Consider the following 5465-nt stretch of genomic DNA (forward strand, 5'->3'; position numbering starts at 1 on the left):
ACCCTACGAAACAAAGATGACAAATAAGAGCAAGAAAAAATGAAAGAAGGTGGCCAAGATCCCGAAAATAGTTTAATCATACGATGGTTATACCAAAATGTGATCAGTTTTTGCAGGGATGGTTTCTTCTCAAATTACCAACATTTGCCGAGATTAGTATGAAAAATATATAATAAAAATGTAAAATATACTTAAAATCGGGTTGTACCCTTATATGAGGGTTATGACCCATATAATGGCCTACAAAAGTGGTGTAAGTTATCTTGAACTTTAAGTAAGCATTTCTGGAAGGATATAAATCTCTTTCTTATCAAATTTCAAATTCAATCTACTATTTTGCAATATATATAAATACTAGCTGGCCCCGTAGTTTTTGTCTATTATGCATATTTGTCAAAGCATAATTATTCACAGATATGACTGATATAAGTGTTCCCGTACTGGTCGATTAAAAGTGTTTTAAAATACCTGTACCCATATTTAAGCCGTGGGCTTCAAAGGTGTGGATGTGCTATACAAATCTATTAAAAAGTATATATCAATCTTATCCCCATGTAAGGGATCAAATTAATTTTTAGTATGGTAAAAATCGTAGCAAAATCTTCCAGTGAAATGAGCAGTAAATTGGAATTTGCTGTATTTTGTACACCTCATAATTGAGCGCTGAATGAATTAAGAATAGCCAAAGTTAATTACTTTTTTAAGCCATTAGCACCTCAGATTGTCCATTAGCGTTCTTATAAGTCCCCCTAACCATGTCGGTCTGTTTGTCCGCCAAAAAGTGGACTTGAGGGGGTACTATTATATGGAAAAAATTCTAAAATTTGTAGATATGTTCATATTTTTGTGTAAGTTTTCACCCCCCAAATACACATTTTTAGCCAAATCCTTTGAAATATGGTAAAATCAGGAGATACTTTTACATGGGCGCTACTCCGAGACATCGACCTACATTGAAAACATTCTTCTAGCCCTTATAATCCAATATGACAAATAGAGACCAAATCAAAAATTTAACAGAACAACATAGCATGTCAAACTGAAAAACATTCCGCGTGATTTAAATGAGTAAAAATAGTTTTATCCACCATATTATTATATAGATGTATTTCCCAAATCTACGTTTCCAACCAATATTCTCTTGAGAGTTACAAATTCAATAGAATACAAAATTTTCTTTTCTGACCACACATTATATGTGAAAGAGGACTTGGGGATACTCCAATGTGGGGACTTTACTTAAATAAATTCCTATGTGGCAATTATCTGTATGATGGTTCCCTAACCCCTTAGAGACAAAGATGCCAAATAAGGGCCAAAATATGAAAAAAGTGGCCAAGACCCCAAAAATAGCTTAAATCATATGATGGTTATATAAATATAAAATCGGGTTGTACCCTTATCCGTGAGTTATGATCGATATCATGACCTGCAAAAGTGATTTAAGGTATCTTGAATGTTTGGGAAGAATTCCTGGAAGGATAGAAATCCTTTTCTTACTAAAAGTCCCATTCGCTCTATTATTTTGCACCCTTTAAATTTGGTATTTTACTGATTGTACTTCCAAAGAATTTTGCATTTTGAGCTCTCATTGGACGGATTATTGTCATATGAAAGAAGTAGGTCCACGCTTTGAAATGAGCTCCATTAGGCTTTTTCTGTCATTTTTGGTTGTTTAAATGTGTTCGCAAATACAAATTAAAAAAAAATGACAAAAGAAGAATAGCAAATTGAAAAAATCTTCAACTTGTTCGCTGATTTATTACAGCAAATGTTTAAAGACCCTTACTATTTTTTTAAAATTCGATTCCACTGAAAATCTTTTCGATTTTTTCCCGATTTGAGAATTTTTGCAATGAGATCTCTTTTTCGTGATTTTTTAGCGAATTTGAAAAAGTAATTATCTTTTAATTAATAATTATCTTTCTTTTGGTGTGACCGCGTTAAATTATTTCGATATCACCTATTCCGTTTCGCCACCATATAATTCGGTATTACACTTCCATGTAACCCGCCATCAATTTCAGTTCTCAAGAAATCAAGTCAATTAAATAAATTGGTTTTAATATTCGAATTCAAAAATAAAAAATAAAAAACACTACAAATGTACATTAGAAAAAAGCCAGTCAAAATAGAAAAAAATCATGCAAAATAAAACATTACTATTGTACATTTGAAAAGTCAAAATGAAAATGTTAATATATCACATTTTTACGCGATTTTTTTGGATATTATCCTTTTCGGAGAGGAGACAACTCCTAATTTGTGTGAATTGTTAAAATCAGTCCAGCGGTTCTTAAGTTATAAGCGTAGTAACTAACACAACTTACATTTATATATATAGATATATATATACAAATGAACTCAATTTTTTTTCTAGTTCTTCAATTGAAGCGCCAAGGATTCTTCCAATGTTCCCAGCGTATTACATTTTCAACAGTTTACTCATTATGTTGCTTGCCCTTCACATTGTTTGGACGTACATGATACTTAAGATTGTAATAGATTCTTTACAAAAGGGATTGGTGAGCATTTTCATTTAAGAACACATTGCAGTCTCATTGATTATTCATTTCCTTTACAGATGTCTGGTGATATAAGATCGAGCGACAGCGAAATTTCTGAAAGTTCGGAAAGCCAAAAATCGCTCAATAATGGTGACGTTAAACCTGTAGATAAAATACAAAAGAGAGCTCTAACCAAAACAGAATAACCAAATAAGCAAAATTATTTCCTCCGTTTGTATTTCTTTTGTATGTTATGTACAAACTATGTATGTTGTAGAATATTTAAAAAGGTTTTTAATGTCAAGAAACCACGTATAAGTAAATTTATTTTGTACTATAATATTGGAATAATAAATGTTTATTTTATTGTTGCTTATAATTTAAAAATTGTAGTAAGTTATCACTAATGTATGTGTTTGTTTGTGAGATGGGCAAGGGAGGAAAAGAAAAACAAAATAGGAAATAAAACAAGTAGTATTAATTTCTTTTCTCAGTAAGTCTGCTGATTTATTGAATTGCTTTGTAAGTTTACTTCAACAATAAGGTTACCTCTTTTCAAATATGGTGTGTTTGTGACAGTGCCCGTGATGGGTATTGCTTCAAAGACTAATGACAAGTGAACGCAGAGGTTCTAGGTGATCGCAGAGGATCCCATGTCTGTCTACTAATACAACTACAACTACTTCCAATGAGAGCATTTGTAACAAGGTGATGTTACCGACAACAACCAATGCCCAGCGACGATCCGCTCACTACGGTCTACGTCAGGGGAGTTGTAGAGGAGATGCATGTGCGCCAATCAGCATCCGTGATTGATCGAGCAAGGGAAAAACTTATACATTGCCGCCCACCTTGATATACATGCATGTGTATCAACTAAATAAAGCTCAAAGGAATTATGTTATATATAAATATGTACAATAAGATTTACAAGGACGTAAGTTCAGTTTATATGACCAAATTTCATTTTATTAAATTCAATTCGTTTTTTTTTTTAAACTAATAACAGTTAATTACATGTTGGTTGACGGGGCCCGAAATTACCCATCCAAACGAGGTATATTTCGCAAACAACAGACTTAATTATGTAACCCGACTAACTTGACGACGGGTTGCCTAACAATACCCTGAGCAGTTCGGACGTCTACAACGCGAACGTTACCGTAATTACCGGGATGTGTCTCGACTACACGTCCTAGTTTCCAAGAAGTAGGTGGAAGTTTTTCATGCCTAATGACTACTAAATCATTGATTGCAACATTTCTCTCCGGATATTTCCATTTGTAACGCTTATTCAAGTTAGTTAGCCAGAAATAAAGCCGTCCATAGATCAGACGCCGCCTCTAAATGCACAGCTTTGGTCGTGAAACAAACAAAGACACAAACGTATCTTTTAGTGATACGACAAGCACGACCTGTAAATGACTTAATATCAAAAGGCCCAGCAAAGTCTATCCCAGTTGTAGTGAAAGGTCTATTTATCGAAGTTTCTTCGGGAGGAAGTGCAGCAATAATCTGCGGACACGATCGATTTTTTCTCTAGCCGGCAAACCTTGCAACGATTAATGACTGTACGGAATAAAGAAAGAAGGGAGCTAGAGGAAGGTAAAGGCCGTTTATCCAAAAGATCCTTATACTCATCTGCACAATGACACTTCTGTGCTAATACGGCTAAATGATTCTTAACCATTCTAATTTCTTCAGAGGTTGGGATTTTACTTGTGAAACAATTTGCAGGCCGATTGTGGGGATGAGTTTTATGAATGAAACGGTACATATATGCCAAAACTCGCAACGCTCTATCAAGTGATGAGAATCGCTCCAAAATATCTTCATATTTTGTAAATATACAATTGTGGAATCGGTCCAACTGTAAATCTTGTTAATTGGAATGTCCAAGTCACTCAAAATTGGCTTTAGGAGTTCCGACGCTAGTACAGCGCCACATAATTCCAAGCGAGGTAGTGAAATCGATTTAATATGGGCTGCTCTTGTCTTAGAGGCTAACAAATGAACACTAATATCCCCTAGAGAATTTTTTGTTCGCATATAAATTACCCCCGCTTTCTCCGAAGCATCAGAGAACACATGTAGTTCTGCCAAGGTGTTTGGTTCATAACGAACCCAACGCGGAATTGTAATCGAGTTAACATGAGGGTAATTGTCAACAAAAGTGAGTCAAGAATTCTTTGTAGCAAGAAGAAGCGGATCGTCCCATCCGATGCTATCTAACCACACCTTCTGCATAATAATTTTTGCTACCACTAAAACGGAAGCTAACCAACCTACGGGATCAAACAACTTAGCTATGTGTGAAAGAACTTCCCGCTTCGAATAATTAGATTTTTCAGGGATGGGATTTACACAGAAAAAGAACGAGTCCAAACTGGCATTCCATCGAATACCCAATGGTTTGGAACTACTTGCCTCTATAAAGGAAAGAACCTGAGCGTCAACTAAATGGTCAATGGGCAAACTAGCAAGAACAGATTTGTCGTTTGCAGTCCACTTTCTCAACTCAAATTTAGCTGTGGACAAAGAAGCAATGAGCTGGTCCCGAGCAAGAATAGCGGTGTCTAGGTCATGAGCGCCAGCAAGGACGTCATCAACATACATACTTTTTCGAAGGATATTTGAAACCAAAGGATATTCAGACTCACAATAATCAGCAAGTTGGAGCAAAGTACGAATTGCTAAATAAGGGGCACAATTTACTCCAAAAGTGACAGTTTGCAGTTCGTAATCTGAAATGGGGTCATTGGGGGATTCCCGAAACAAAATTCTTTGAAGAGATGTATGTTGTGGGTGAACGCGAATTTGACGATACATTTGCGTGATGTCACAATTAAACACGAACCGAAATAAGCGCCATCTCAATATTAACAAGACTAAGTCTGCTTGGAGAGATGGTCCCACGTGAAGGATGTCGTTTAGACTTATACCAGTAGAAGTTTTATT

At 35.2% G+C, this 5465-nt stretch overlaps 1 long non-coding RNA gene across 1 annotated transcript; it reads left to right on the forward strand.

Annotated features, from left to right (window-relative positions):
* Positions 1–427: 427 nt before the first annotated feature.
* On the forward strand, positions 428–2894 carry LOC131800740 (uncharacterized). The gene is made up of 2 exons (XR_009341513.1): positions 428–2525; positions 2585–2894. It is a non-coding gene; the product is annotated as an uncharacterized LOC131800740 (long non-coding RNA).
* Positions 2895–5465: the final 2571 nt, after the last annotated feature.

This window comes from Musca domestica, unplaced genomic scaffold, assembly GCF_030504385.1.
Source record: "Musca domestica strain aabys unplaced genomic scaffold, Musca_domestica.polishedcontigs.V.1.1 13, whole genome shotgun sequence".
NCBI lineage: Eukaryota > Metazoa > Arthropoda > Insecta > Diptera > Muscidae > Musca > Musca domestica.